Here is a 16,720-nt window from a genome sequence, read left to right on the forward strand (position 1 = left end):
CGGCGGCGAGGCGCCTCTGCCCCTGCCTGACCAGCGGTGAGGCGCGGAACCGAGGCGCCGGGGCCGGGGTCCGAGGGCGGCGCGGCCGGGCCTGCCCGGCGAGAGGCTCCGTCTGAAGCTGTGTGCGGACAAAGAGGCGGCCGCAGCAAGTAAAACAGTGCTCGGGCCGTTTCACGTCGAGCAGCTCGGGGTGGGAGGAAGCGGAGGTGCCCTCACCGCGCCGAGCACGTCCTCGGATCGACCCCGCGGCCGAGCACAGGGCTGCTCCTGAACCGGCTGGGGCCGCCGGGGAGCGGCCGAAGCGGACTGGGGCTGGGGGACTGTCGGCGGCGCCTTCGTCCGGCCCTGCTGAGCCCTGTGCCGGCGACGGGCATGCGGGGGGTCCAGGACCAGGGGTGGGCGGTGAGAGGGGAGGCCACCGGCCGGCACCGCCGGAAGAGGCAGCCAGGCCTCGGGGGACAGAAACGCCCGGCTCCTTGCAGAATGGGGACTGTTTGGGGAAGTGTCTCCTGCGTAGTTCCCCGAGGGGGCCCGTCCCCTGTGCTCCTGGGGAGACACTCCTGGGCACGGATTCCAGCAACTAGCCGTACCTCACCCCGAAGAGGGGACAAAACCCTGGTCCTCTGTGACTCACACTAGGCATAACCAACCGTTCTTTTCGTAAATTAATTTTTTACTTAAGTCGTTCAGAGGTTTGTGTCTTGCTTGCCAGCCAAGAGCTGGAATGATGAGAGACTAATGTTTATATTACTTAAATGGTCCCACTTTTACTTTTTAAATAAATGCTGTGTATGTTCACAGAAGCACCCCAAAGGCTGTAAGCAAAAAATATTAGCGAAGATTATCTCTGTAATTTACTCTCCTGTTTTATGTGTATTTACATTTTCCAAGTATTCTAAAATAAAAGTTGTTTTGTAAAAGTACTTATATAATATTTTGAAAAAAGTGAATCACGATTGACCTGTTAATGTACCACAAGGGAACTTCATCTTGAAGTTTGTATCTCTTTTAAAAATTCCGTATCAAGAAAAAATACTGTATCGCTGGGGGAAAAAAAGATTTGCAAATCATGTATCTGATAAAGTACTTGTGTTCAGAATATGTAAAGAATTCTTACAACTCAATAATTAGACTAACAATCCAATTTAAAATGGGGGAAAGCATTGAATAGACATTTTACCGAAGAAAATATTTAAATGGTTAAAGATAGTGTGAAAAGATGCTCACATCATTAGTCACTAGGGAAATGCAAATCAGAACTGCCGTGAGAAAGCTTTTCACACCCAACTGCAAGGACCCTAATGAAAATGACTGACAATAACAAGCATTGGGAAGGAGAGGTTAGAACCCTCATACATTGCCGGTGGGGATGTGAAATGGTGTGGCCACTTCTCAAAAGTTTGTTAGGTTCTGGGGGCTGGCCCCGTGGCCGAGTGGTTAAGTTCCCGCACTCCGCTACAGGTGGCCCAGTGTTTCGTTGGTTCGAATCCGGGGCGCAGACATGGCACTGCTCATCAGGCCATGCTGAGGCAGCATCCCACATGCCGCAACTAGAAGGACCCACAATGGAGAATATACAACTATGTACCGGGGGGCTTTGGGGAGAAAAAGGAAAAAAATAAAATCTTTAAAAAAAAAAAAAAAAGTTTGTTAGGTTCTTAAAAAGTTATACATGAAAGTACCATGTGACCCAACAGTTCCACCCCTAGGTATATACCCAAGAAAATTGAATATGTGTCCATATAGCAAGTTGTACGTAAATATTCATAACAGCATTATTCATGATATCCAAAAAGTGGAAACAATCCAAATGTCCAGCAACTGACAAATGGATAAAATGTGGTATATCCATACAATAGAACACTATTCAGCAATAAAACAGAATGAAATATTCATAAAAGATACAACATAGAGGAACCTCAAAAACATTAAGCTAAGTGAAAGAAGCCAGATGCCGAAGAGCATATATTGTATGATTCCATTTATATGAAATGCCTAGAAAAGGCAAATCTGTAGAGACAGTGGATTAGTGGTTGGCTGGGGGTAGGAATGGGGAGTGATGGCAAAGGGGCAGAAGAGATCTTTCTGGAGTGACAGAAATGTTCAAAAATTGGATTGTAATGGTTTCACAAGTCTGTAGGTTTACTAGAAATCATTGAATAGTACATTTGAAACTGGTGACTTTTGTGTTGTGTAAATTTTACCTCAGTAAAACATTTGGAAAAAAATCTGTAGCCCAAGATAATAGTACCTTATCTAGTTGCAACAAGTTCTTCACACACACACAAAAAAACTTTAGGGGCTGGCGCCATCGCCGAATGGTTAAGTTCACGTGCTCCACTTTGGCAGCCCAGGGTTTCCTTGGTTCAGATCCTGGGCGTGGATGTGGCTCCGCTCGTTCAGGCCATGCTGTGCGGCATCCCATGTAGCACAACCAGAGGCACTCACAACTAGAATATGCACAACTATCTACTGGGGGGCTTTGGGGAGAAGAAGGAGGAAAAAAACTTTAAAAGCAAATGGAAAATGGAGTGCTGTTTGCATAGTACAAGATGATAAAATGCACTTTTTGCAACTAGCTGTATAACCAAACACAATTACCCTTCAACATCCCCAATCTGCCCACTCCTATTCATTCAAAAATGTATCTTCACTTTACCCAGTAAAAGAATTAGAAATGGGGTTTTAAAAGATAAGCATGTTTGAGAGCAAGAAAGAACTAGATGCCTTGCGAAACGAAGGCATCAAACTGGAAATCCAAAGTGAAGACGCTGACATAATCTTTCCCATGTTATTCTTGTTTCCCCTTGGCCCTGTGCCCCGGCCTCACAGGCTTCCTCCAGTTGCACAGATGTGTGCTTCAGCAGGAACCCTACTGTTGGGCTGGATAATGGTAGGATTTTTTCATGATTTTATGGATTTTTCGTGATTTCTATGATTTTACCATAGAAAAACTTAATCCCTAGAAGATTAATTAGTGGAGACGCATTATAAAAGTGAACTCCCCCATGTGAAGTAACCTACCTGCCCTGCCATTTCCTCACCACAGCCCCTGAGAATCACACCAGGGGGCTGCTCCTTTGAGTGAATGGTTAACTCAGTGCATTGTTTCTCTCGGGCCCTCTTTAAAGTGACTGTTATCTGAATAATGCTAATATTCTTTTAACTTGTGAATAAGGACTAGTTGTTTGTTCCTAATTAGATAGAAAGCGAGAGAAACCATGGATGGATTCATTGTAGTAATGAGGAGAGTGGGAGATTGCCTAAAGCAGGGTAAACTGCCCAAGAATAATTGACCAGTGTGGTAGGCAGGAGGAGAGAAGGGATCTGTTACACAGATTTATGTGTCAAACATCCGGACAGGATGGGGAAGAACAGAAGAGGGTGATATTGAAAGAGGGACAGGCAAACATCAGCCCACACAGGAGTCAGATTGACATGAAGTAGGTGGTAATCAAATGGTATTATTTCATGATTTTTTACCCCTTGCTTTTGCTTTTGCCAACCAAAGGTCTGGCAGCCCTGCCTTGTGGCTGAAGCCTCAGGAACATGGGTACCTTTCCTTCTTTCCTTGCTCCCCAGCCCATAGCACATTATCGCTGTTGTAACCAATGCACTGCTCTGACACTTGGGAACAAGAGGGACAAATTGGATGGAGGCAGGAGTCTTGATCTGCTTATCCATTAGATGGTGATCATGGGTAAGGTCAGGCAGTGAGGCTATGTCAGCATGGTGAGGGCAGTCCTGGGGGATGGAGGTGGATGGTAAGCAGTCAGGAGGGTGCCTCACCTTGAATCTGGTGATAAGAGCAGTACCTTTTAGGTATTTGAGAGGGATGGGCAGGTAATGGTGACCAATAGTTGTAGTACTGTACTGGATGGCTGTATCTAAAAGCCCCGAATCCTGGTGGCTTAAAACTACACAAATTCCTTTCTGGTCCACACTCCACGTCCTTTGAATCTGAGTAGGGGCTTCAGCCCAGACCGAAGAAGAATCCAGAGCAGCACATGGATCTTCCTTGGCAGGGGCAGTAGGAGGGCACATCGAGGATTATGCTGGCTTGGTTTCTTAACACTTCCTCCTTAAGTATCTCTTTTATTCATGCATTTCAATGACCAAATCAAACCACGTGCGTATCTAACTTCCAAAGAAGCAGGGAAATGCATCAATCCCACCATTGTCCCCAGAAAGCAGAATGCTGGTAAAATTTGGATTATAACATTAGTGACTATCAGAAGTATCAAAATTGGGTGATAACTCTTTTAACTTTTTATTTTGAAATAATTACAGATTCATAGGAAGTTGTAAAAATTGTACAGAGATGTCCTTTGTACCCTTCACCCATTTCCCCCCAATGGATACATCTTATAACTATAACATAAAAAAGCTATGAATTTATAATGTAATATCAAAACCAGGAAGTTGACATTGGTACAATGTGTGTGTATAGTTCTATACCATTTTATCACATGTGCAAATTCTTGCAACAACCCCCCAAATCAAGATACAGACCTATTCCATTGCCACAAAGATTGTCCTCATGCTACTACCCCTTCATGGTCACACCAAACCCTCCTATCTCTAACCTCTAGAAGCTACTGTCTGTTCTCTGTCTCTATAATTTTGTCGTTCCAAGAATGTTATATAAATGGAATCATACAATAAGCAACCTTTTGAGACTGGCTTTATTTTACACAGCATAATGCCCTCGCATATAATTGGGTCATTTTGTTTTGTTTTGTTCTGTTTGTGCTAATCACTCTCTCAACTGGGCCAGGAAGAAAGTCCTGGCTCCCTGCCTGATCTTCTCTGACACCCCCCCAGCAGGGGTTAGAGGGGTCAAAAGGGGTAACAAGGGGTCACCAGGGTGACTTGCAACAACAAAGTGAAGGTAGGAGTCTAGGCGCTCTGTTCAGCTTTTGCTGACTGGGACGGGGGTGAGGTCACATTTTTTTCTGCAGAGTTTGGCTGGAATAGGCGGTTACTGTCTGAAAATTTTCTGGGTTGCCCCTTTCCTGGTCCTTTGGCTAGCGAGAGCAGGCATTTCTTGGTTTTTTTTTGTGTTAAATCCGTTCCTGTGGTGTTTCCAGGTTGCCAGCTTCTCCAGCACTCAATCCAGGATATGAAGCAAAAGGAAAACTCAGGGAACTTGTTGCCCCGTCCTTCCTCGGATCCCAAGGTCCTTAGTCAATTGCCTTTTCTCTCTACCTTTCAGAGTCTTCCCATGTTGGTTTATATTGTGTCCAGGGCTTTTAGCTGTTCTTAGTGGGAAATGTACTCCGTCCACTGTTCCATCTGGAACCAGAAGTTGAGCATAAATCTTTAAAACGTAAATTAGAGCAGATTGCAGATTATTCCTATAAAAATGTCACTCCTGGTTTCTTGCATTCCCATAGGCTTTCTTGAGTCACAGTGGAAAGGGAAGATTTATTGCTGGTTTATTGGGAATTCCACACATACACTCTGGATATTTACGTGGGCTATAATGTTTATCATATGGGAAAAAATGGGGAAAAGGCTAGGAACTGCTAGAGCAGAGCCTCCGTGGAGTCTGAGGTCAGCAAGTATAAAAGTGAAAAAGATGAGACAGCCGGTGAGAAGAGCAAGTCTGAGACCCTGCAGGTGGAGTAGGCCTCACACCAATAAGGCTCAGGATATACTGTTTGGAATATGGCCAATGAGAGTGAAGAAGGTAGTGGACGGAAATGAACCTAAGAAACTGAAAATAAAAGAGTCAGACAAGTCTTCAGTACAGATTTTTTTAAATATTAAGGAAAATAGGAGTCAGGATGGAAGAAAAACCTAAGTCAGGTACAAAAATCATGAAGGACAATGGAAGCAAGTCTTAGTTGGCAGTAGATTTGGACAGACATTACCCAAAAGGAAGTCCAATGGCGTGAACCTGAGATGAAGAGAAATGGAAGAGATGATGGGTTCTTGGTTCAAAAGAGGTACTATGGAGTAAGATGACCAGAATTTTAACTATGAATGCATATGAATTCATGGTATTGTTAGACGGCATTTAGGAAGACAATGAAAAAAAACATGTTAAGTGGCTCAGGGTAGGGGAGAACACTGCTGATCTTTTCCAGCTAAGAGAAGCTTTTAGAGATTTATAAAATACATTTTCTTGGCCTCTTCTTCGCCTAAGTCATCAATTTCCAGTCCTGCAAAGCACCAGTCTATCTGAATAATGATCTACATATTTCTAGCAAAGGAGCAAGGCACTGCTTTTTGTAAATTTAGGCCCAAGAGATGTGGTAACTGAAGCTACATGACTAATAGCAGTACCTTCACATATGCCACTCCACATGCCTAAATGACCCTTGAGAGAGTTTCTGCCAGCTCTGAGGATTCTGAATGCAATCCATCCTACACAGCCCTGCTATACTGGTCTTCCTAAAACACCTAGTTCATGAAGCCACCCTTCGTCCACACACGTTCGTCAGGCATTCCAGGCCCTTCACAGTCGAGTCCCATTCCCACCTGTCCTAGCTCTCTTGTCCACAGCTCACCCATAAGGATTCTCGGCTGCGGTCACACCACCCACCTCACTGTCCCCACTCTCCACATTTGTGGTGCTGTTTGTTTCTTCCTTGCCTACTTTCCTCCTCCTATCTTAGTCCCTAAGGATTCTGTTCCAAGGCAATTTTTTCTACCTTCTACAATCTCTTCAGTCAGTTTGCTCTTTTCTTTTTTTCTGAATTCATATAATTTCATCATTGGTAGCAGTTTTTTTCCCAACACAGATGAGCTGCCTCATCATATGGTTGCTATAATGTTTTATGTGTTTAAGGCTTATGTCACCTCCTAGATGGTGTGCAGTGTACTTTGTACTTTTAAAATATGAAATTAATACATATATATGATAAAAATTCAAATGGGACAGGAAGATATGAAATAAAAACTTAAATTCTCTCCCCCAACAGCATCCCCAAAGGTAACTACGTTTAACTAATTCTATTTGGTGGTGGCCACCCCTACCTCTCCTGATGGATGTCTCCCCTAACTCTAAATAATATACTTACAGTTCCAATTCTTGATTTATTCACTTTAGACAGTGTATTTGTCAATTTTTGCTTCCGTACAAACAATCCCCAAATCATGGCTTACAACAAACACTTATTACAAGCTCACAAGTTGTGGGCTGCCACTATACTGGGGTTGGCTAGGCTTGGCTCTCTGTGTCTTCTCATCTTGGGACTTGGGGTGTGCTCTTCCCACAGCAAAGAAAAGAAAAGAAAAAGCACCTGGAATACATGACACTTCGGAAAGTCTCTGTTCAGAACTAGCCACTGTCACTTCCACTCACATTACATTGTTCAAACTAATTCATATGGCAAAGCCCAGAATCAATGGGATAGGGATGACAATATATATGCTCTACCAGGAGGCATGGTAAAAATCATATATCAAAGAGTGTGGATAAATAATCTATTACAGAGAGAGCAAAAAGTTGGGAACAATGATCTGATCTACCACACACAAGTTTCGATTGGTTCCTACTTATCAAAGACAAGGAATTGAGCTCATTGACACCACCTCTGTCTCTCTCCTCTTCTCAAAGTTTCGTTAGTTGTATTATAAGTAGTTCTTTTACTTGCTTACTTTATAACTTTAAATTGCGTAGAGGAAGTACTTTCTTTCTTTTTCTTTTCTAGTGTTTTTTTAAAAATTAAGTTTATAATACTTTACATCATTGTGAAGTTTCAGTTGTACATTATTTCTTGTCCATCCCCATATAAGTGATCCCCTTCACCCCCTGTGCTCACCCCCCACCCCCCTTCCCCTGGTAACCCCTGAACTGTTTTCTTTGTCCATGTATTTGTTTATCTTTCACATATGAGTGAAGTTACATGATGTTTGTCTTTCTCAGTCTGTTTTATTTTGCTTAACATAATACCCTCCAGGTCCGTCCAGGTTGTTGCCAATGGGATGATTTTGTCGTTTTTATGGCTGAGTAGTATTCCACTGTGTGTGTATATATCTATATATACACCACATCTTCTTTATCCAATGAGAAAGTACTTTCTTGGTCATTCAACTTTAGATAGTATCTTTCAAATCTTCTTATAAAAAATGAGGATATGCACACTCGTAGATGTCCATACCCTCTCTTCCCTTTCCATCTCATAACTCATATATTATGAAGGTTTATAACATTTTCCCTCTGTTTTGGAACTATAACTAAGTCTTCTATGCTTTGTGTATAGGTTGATTCAAAAAACTAAAATCCAATAAAGGGCACTTAAAATACTACATTTGTGTACATATTATTTTCTGCAGAATCAAGAAGTGCAGTTGGACTTGTAGAGAAGGAAATGGAAGGCTTTTCCTAAATATGTGTAGCTCCGAAATAAATATTTTTCAAAAACCAAGATGGAATGTTTTATCATTCATTACACTCCATATGCTATTCAGAATCATGCTAAATGTAATTTGCTTTATATAGGCCATGATTTTGCTGTAGAGCTTTTTATTTTTCAGGGAGTTTCTGTTGGCCTTACTTTTTTCTTGTTGACAGAAGAAACAATCACCTTCTATTGCTATCTCTTTCACTAAATTTGTACAACTTCTTAAATCATCTTATTTTTGAAGTGAATCCATTTTCTTATCAAATATATTTGTCTGCAAATTTTCTGACTATGCATTTTTTGTTTAAAACCCATTGCCTTTATACCTGCTGCCCAGCCAACAGCTTAAGGATTCTTTTCATTGCTACTCTGAATTGTGGCCATTATTTCTTGGATTCCATATCTTCATCTTTTTTGATTTCCATTTTCATTTTCTTAGAGTATATATTCAAGTGATTTTTTTTTTTCAGAAAGGGAGGTGAATGTTCAATTCTTTCAGTCTGACTTGCAGACTGATAAATTGGCTAGATATAAAATTCTATGTTTCAAGCCACTTTCTGTTAGCCTTTTGAAGGCATTGTCCCATTGTTTTCTGACATAAAGCTGGAAAATCTGAAATCCAATATGATTCTTTTGCAATGATCCCTTTGCAAAGGGGTTGTTTTTGCCCTCAGGAGGCTTTTAAGAATTTTCTCTTTAACTTAATATACTAAAATTTCATAAGGGTGTGTGAGTTCACAATGAGTGCTTTTAAAAAGCTATCAGTTATTTAACCAACAGGCCTTTTGATATCTTGTTACGTTGTCAGCAGTGTTGAAGATGTTCAGGGTACATACAAGAGGAATACAATTATTTCTGAGAGAGCTTCAATCCATAGGAGGACATTTTCAGTCTAGCTAAAGAAAGAATTTTTTTTTTTTAAAGATTAGCACCTGAGCTAACATCTGTTGCCAATCTTCTTTTTTTTTTCCTTCTTCTTCTGCCCAAAGGCCCCCCCAGTACGTAGTTGTATATTCTAGTTGTAGGTCCTTCTGGTTGTACGAGAATGAATTCTTAAATGACTCTTGCATAAAGAATTCTTAATAAGCCAAATTGAGTTCAGTCATTTATTTTGTGTCTGATGAGATTGTGTATAGTACATTCTACTTATTTTTGCACCTTCTGATAAAAATATTAAATTCTATGACTTTGTTAGGAGGGAACAAAGTCAGCCATTCCTTTGCTCTGTTGCCTCTTTTCGCTAAAAGCTAAAGTTATCTTTTCTACTAATTTTTCTCCATTACTGTTATTAAAAAATATTTTTAATAGATATTTCAAATTATGTTACAATAGGCCATTTATTTAGTAAATGACTATGGAAGTTGGAATTACTTATTTCATTTCCTCTTTTTGGGCTGTCCTGCAACTTGATCACATCTACAGCAAGCTTCTTGCTGGATTAGTTTGTCTTCTTGAGACTATTGCTATCCTTTCTTTTAGGATCATAGAGCTCACATCCCCTAACCTAAGTATCTATACCAGCAAAGAAAATGAAACTGTGGCCATTTTTACCTTTTTCTTGTGGGTACACTCCTAGACCACTGAGACCTCCAGACCGCTAAGGCCAGATTCCTGTCATCACAGTGAGTAATGACATGGTCTCCTTTCAAAGCAGATGAGAATAAGTGAAATAGATTGGAAATAAAGACTTGAAATGGTTTCCCCAAAAAATGAATAAAGTGAGAATCCTACCTCAAAATGTCTTTATAATCTGTCTCCAATAAAAGAAAACAATCAAGGAATATTCTAGAGAAATTGGTACTTAAAAGTAGAGAAAAAGAGCTCAGTTCTTTTATAGTAAAGCCTTGAGATAATTTAAAGTCATGTTTTTCAATCCTTGGTGTGATTCAGAGTCCTCTAGAGATGCTTGTTAAAAATACAATTCCCTGGGCCCCACCCGCGGAGCATCTGGAGCAGGTAGAGCTGCCTCTATCCACTCCCAGCCCCGGAGACTTTCCAGGGTATTCTTTGAGATTTTCTTTGATAGAACTTGATCTAGCAGTTAAAAATCTAAGGATCTGTATTGCAAAAGAACAGCTGAATGCTATTGCCAAACAGTTGCCACCCACCCCACCCTCAAAAGGTGTTGCCTTGTTGTGATGTTCTTGCAACGTTTATCTTTCCCTGCATATCTCTAAGCAACTCAGACGACTAACTGTTGTTGGTTAAGTTAGATGAGATAGGACATTAAAATTCCCCTATGGGAGTTTTCTCAACTACCTTCTCAGACAAATGGTCAGAAGAAAAATCTTAAAGCAGAGGAAATTGAAGTCCTGACAATGGGTATGTGTGTACACACACACTCTAACACACACATGCATCACATTCTTATATATACACACCTGTGCACCAGACTTTTTACCTTAGAGATGAATTTCCTATTTCAGAATTTCCTTCGGACATGACTAACGGGAAAATCTTGTAGCCATGAAAGAATAAAATAATTTGAAAGACAATGAGAAAATGGGATAAAATACTAGGATTTCAGGACAGAGAGAAGCTGCGTGGTCACTAAGTCCCAGCCTTTCTGCGTGTTTTAATGTCCTCCCCGACACACCAGTGATCGGCACCTCAGATTTGAATTTCTCAAGGGTTGGGGAATTCAAGGACTCCAGAGGTCACTCATTCCGCTTTTGTTATAGCTCCCTTAGGAATTTCTTCCTTACCTGGACAGAAAATCTGTGTCCTTTAGTTTCATTTTAATATCTATTTGTCTGACATTAATACAGTTATACCCTTGCACCAAAATTAAACAAAAACATCACAAGAAAACTCCAGACCAAAATCTCTTAAAAGTACAGGCTCAAATATCCTCATCAAAATACTAGCAAATGGAATTCGGCAGCATATAAAAAGGATTGTACACCATGACCACATGGGATTTAGCACAGGAAGGCAAAATTAGCTTAACATATAAAAACGAATCAACATAATATACTATATTCATCAAATAAGGGACAGAAACCACATGATCATCTCAATAGACACAGAAAAGCAAAATCCAACTGGCCTCATGGAATGAGTTGGGCAGTATAGCACCTGTTCTAATTTCTGTAGGAGCTTGTGAAGGGTCAGCATTAGTTCTTCCTTAAAAGTTTGGTGGGATTCACTAGTGAAGCCATGTGGGCCTGGGCTTTTCTTTGTGAGAAGTGTTTTTATATTAATAATTCAATCTCTTTACTTCTTATAGCTCTATTCAGATTTTCACTTTCTTTTTGAGGCAGTTTTGGTAGTTTGCGTCTTTCTAATAATCTGTTCATTTCATCGCGTTAATCTAATTTGTTGGCATACGATTGTTAACAGTATTCCTTTATACTCCTTTTTATTTCTGAAAGGTCAGGAGTGATATCCTTGTCCATTCTGATTTTAACAATTTGCATCTTCTTTCTTTTTCTCTTTGTTGACCTAGCTAAAGTTTTGTCAATTTTGTTCTTTTCAAGTTAATGAAACTTTTGGTTTTGTTGATTTTCTCTATTGTTTTTCTACTCTCTGTTTTATTTATTTCCTCTCTAGTTTTTAGGATTTTTTTCCTTCTGCTTGTTTTGGATTTAGTTTGCTCTTCCTTTTCTAGTTTCTTAAGATGGAAAATTAGGTTCTTGATTTGGGATTTTCTACTTTTTAATTTTTATTTATTTATTTATTTATTTAGAGGAAGACTGCCCTGAGCTAACATCTGTGCCCATCTTCCTCTACTTCATATGTGGGACGCCTGCCACAGCATGGCTTTTGCCAAGCGGTGCCATGTCCACACCTGGGATCCGAACCGGCGAACCCTGGGCCACCGAAGCAGAACGTGCGCACTTAACCGCTGCACCACCGGGCCTGCCCCTCTTCTTTTTTAAATCTAGGCATTTGCAGGTTTAAATTTTCTCTCTAAGCCCTGCTTTCAATGCGTTTCATAAGCTTCGGTATGTCGTGTTTCATTTTGATTACTCTCAAAGTATTTTTTAATTTCCTTTGTGATTTCTTCTTTGATACTTTCGTTACTTAGGAGTATATTGTTTAATTTTCATATATTTGTGGATACACTAAATTTCCTGTGTTATTGATTTCTAATTTCATTCCATTGTGGTCAGATGATACATTTTGTATGATTTCAAAATTTACTGGGACTTGTTTTATGCCCTAGCATATGTTCTATCCTGGAGAACGTTCCATGTGCACTTGAGAAGAATGTATATTCAGCTATTCTTGGATGGAATGTTCTATATATGTCTATTAGGTATAGTTGGTTTACAGCATTGTCTAAATCATCTTTTTTAACTGGCCTTTGCCTAGTTCTTGAAATACTATTATATTTTTCATTTCTAGAACTTCTTTTTGGTCCTTCAAAATTAAGCTTAGTTATTTTGTTTGTTTGTTTTGTTTTTTGTTTGGCAGTAGAGTTTACTTTTCGTAACATTTAAAAATTTGCAGATTTCACACATAAAAGAGAAATAAATTTTCAGTTTTTCTTAAAAGACAGTAAATAAAGGGATGAAGGGAAAAAAAGAAAGTAAGATCTGGCATCACAGGGCCTCAATCCTGCCTGGCGACAATCAGCTGAAACCACAGTGTGGCTCTCACTCAGGTCCTGCACATGTCCCTGGAGACATCTGAGTTTGCGACCCCTTTCCCCATCAATGACAATTTTCAGTTGCTCACTTACAGGTGTATGGGTGGGACAGAGGCCAGTGTTACTAATGGGATGTGGAGGAGAGAATGCCAAAGGCTCACAGAGACAAAGGGCTAAAGAGGCGAGGATGCAGAGCCTTGGCCTGGCGTGTGGGAGCTGGCAAGTCTCAGCCTCCTCTCAAACTCTGGGGTTTTTCAATCCCACCACCCTCCAGGTTCCAAGTGCCTGTTTTGTTTTGTTTTGTTTTGGTGAGGAAGATTGGCCCTGAGCGAACATCTGTTGCCAATCTTCCTCTTGTTTATATTTTCTCTCCCCAAAGCTCCAGTACATAATTGTATATCCTAGCTGTAAGTCCCTTTAGTTCTTCTATATGGGATGCCACCACAACATGGCTTCGCAAGTGGTGCACAGGTCTGCACCCAGGGTCAGAACCAGCCAACTCGGGGCTGCCAAAGCTGAGTGTGTGAACTTAACGGCTTGACCACAGGGCTGGCCCCGCTAAGTGCCTGTTTTATTTAAAGCCTTTGCCAACACTAAGAAATACACCACAAACAAAGACCCAGACTAATGCTGGAAGCCCATGCTTGGTTATTTTTATTTAGAGATTTCTCTCTAGTCATATTTGACTCCCTTTTTTATTTCTATACACAAATTAGGCAAACTTACTTTATATTTAGTATGTGACAATTCCAACTAATGCAAATTTTTATAGATTGAGTCTGTTGTGTGCTCTCATTCGTATTACCCTCTTTTCTTGTTTATTCTGTCATACTTGACACGAGCTCCTGTTCTTTGGAACGTTATCTTGGAAATTCTTTAAGGCCTGACTTTAAGCTATATTCTTTCATAAAAGATTTGGCTTGCTTCTCTGGGTACCTGAGGTTACTTTAACTTTTTATTTTTATGTAATTTTTTTGGTGAGGAAGATTGGCCCTGAGCTAACATCTGTGCCAATCCTCCTCTATTTTGTATGTGGGATGCTGCCACTGCATGGCTTGATGAGCAGTATGTAGGTCCACGCCTAAGATCTGAACCCACGAACCTCAGGTTGCTGAAACAGGCAGCACGAACCCAACCACTACACCACTGGTCTGGCCCCTTACTTTAACTTGTTCGACTGAGGTTTTTAAAACCTCATGGGTAGTTTGAAATCAGGCCAAAACTCATATGAGGCCTGCCAGGGAAGATGTTTTTCTCCTTTCTACTCAATGCCAAAGTCAAAATTGGAAGTGTCCTTGTTGTCTTTTTCATCGGGGTGAATTTATTTGTAGTTTCTCATTACATTGATGCTATACTCCTTGGGGTTCCCAACTGTATGCAGGATATCCTTATAGATTCTGCACTTTGGGCAGGCTTTGGATTTTAGCTTCTGTTCTTTGTGTTCTGAAGGGCTACCCAATAAAAGCTCAAGGTCACCAGGGTTGGGCAGATGACCTCAAGGTGAAAACCAACCTCAGGGCTCTTTCCTATCTGGATTTCAACTTTCATTTCATTTTTGGCCTGTGAGGCTTTTTTTACTGCCAGCTCAGGGATGCATTTATAAATACATGTATTTTAAAATTGTATTCAGCAGTTTTAGTTGTTTGTTTGAGAAAGCTATTTAAGGTATGTAGTTCATTATACCGCCCCATATTACCCATTAGTCCCCAGAAGCACAGCAACTTCTACAATTCAGAGAAAAGAACATATGAACAAGTTGATACTTTTGACTACTTTCTTGATGCATCTCACGATCTGAAAAGACACCTCCTTAAGAGGAAGTGCTTGGGGCACAACCATTCCCACTGCTCACCCTTAGCCCCTCCACTCTTGTGTCTACCCACTCTCCTTGACATCAAAGTCTTAGATCAGAAAGTGTTCCCAAAGCAGAGAGCAGCAGGAAGAATCAATATGTGAGGGAAAGCTACAGGAACAGAGTGCCAAGCTGAAGGTCAGAAGCGGGTGGATAGTCAGATAAAACAGAGGAGTGAAGCGGGAGGGTCAGAGTGAGGGATCATGGCCATGCTGCGTAGAGTTAGAGTGCCACAGGATAGCCCTCCAATATTTGAGGTCAGTTTCATGTCTCCTCTAATCCTTCTTCGAGCTGTGCCTCTGTATCTTTCACCTTGTGGCATGAGAACTGCCCTGTTGAACATTACTGGCAAAGCCGTATCCTCCTGCAGCAGACACTGTCACTCCATTAATGCAGTCAGCCAGAACTGCTCCAGCTTTGCCCTGTTGACTCATTTTGAGCCATCACCTAAAACATCCCAACTCTTTTCCATTCCTAATGCTAATTCATACCTCTCCCATTTCTTATCTTATTGGATGGGTTTGTTTTTTTTTAAATCTGGGTGCATGGACACACATTTTCCACTTCACTTTGTTAGTTGCATCTTGCCATTCTAACCAGCAAGAGCTTTTAGTCCTGATTCTGTCTTCACTAGTACTTACTGTTTTTCTTGTCATTTGCCAATTTGATGAGTACTTCAGTATCTATTCATCTAAACACTGATAAAATATTTAGCTAGATCCAGGCTTACCTCTTGAAATTCCCTTCCAAGCTGATGTTAATGCATTACTCAATACCCTTACTCATTACTCAATACTACTAGCCGGAGTAGTCCGCACAGATGTCGTGTATGATCTTGTCAGTAGCCTTGTTACAAGTAAACGTTTTGCTGACCTACCACTATAGCAACCATCTCAAAAGAGAAACCAAGGCAAGTTCAACAAGACTTGTTCTTGGTGCAACCATTTTCGATTATAGCAATCTCTGCTGCCTTTCAAAGTTTAAAGTGACCCACCAACATCCTTTTTATTAATCCACTCTAGAAAATGATCCAAGATTGTCATCAAACTCACCAGTTTGGGGTTTATGTGACCATACTTTCTTCCCTCTTTTGAAGACCAAAAGCATTTTAATCCATTGAGATCACTTAGCCTACCTGGTTGAGTTCTTATGCACTTTATTAGATAGGCAGCTGTAAAAGGAGGCCTAGAATCCAGGGGCTTAAACAAAATAGAAGTTCATTTCTCTCTCACATAAAAGCTAGATAGGCATCTCTGCTTGTTATGGCAGCTTCACAATAATCAGGGACTCTGTGTTCTTCTCTCCTGTTGCTGTAGCGTTATTAATGGGCAGCTTCTATCACACAGATTAAGATGTCTATGCCTACTCCTGCTCTCACTTCTTCATTTCAGCCAGTGGGAAGACAGAAAGGAAGGAAGGGAAGGGCATGCTCTTTCTTTTACTGTAAACAACCCAGAAACTTCAGACATCACTTTTGCTTTTACTTCATTGGTCATAACTTAATCACATGGTCACATATAGCTCAAAGGGAGGCTGGGAAATACTTATCTTCATTTTGGATAGCCAAGGACCTACCTAGATTGACCAACTCGTCCAGGTTTACCCAGGACTTTTCCAGTTCTAATACTGAAAGTACTGCATGCTGGGAACCCCCTCACTCCTGGGCCAACAGGGAGGTTCATCACCCCATGTCTAGCTGAAACTTGGATTCTAAAGAAAGATGAGGGAAATGGTTATAGGTGGACCACCACATCTCTTCTTCACTCTCTAATTTGTCTTATAGATCTACTATTTATTCCTGTTTGTGGGCTGCCTTTCGTTCTCTTAGCTTGAAGACTTTTCTCCTTGAAATAGAGGATTAAAGCAAAATAGGTATTAATGAGTCTGCATGATTCTTATCTGTCAACACTGCATCAATTA

This window comes from Equus quagga, chromosome 9, assembly GCF_021613505.1.
Source record: "Equus quagga isolate Etosha38 chromosome 9, UCLA_HA_Equagga_1.0, whole genome shotgun sequence".
NCBI classification, from domain to species: domain Eukaryota; kingdom Metazoa; phylum Chordata; class Mammalia; order Perissodactyla; family Equidae; genus Equus; species Equus quagga.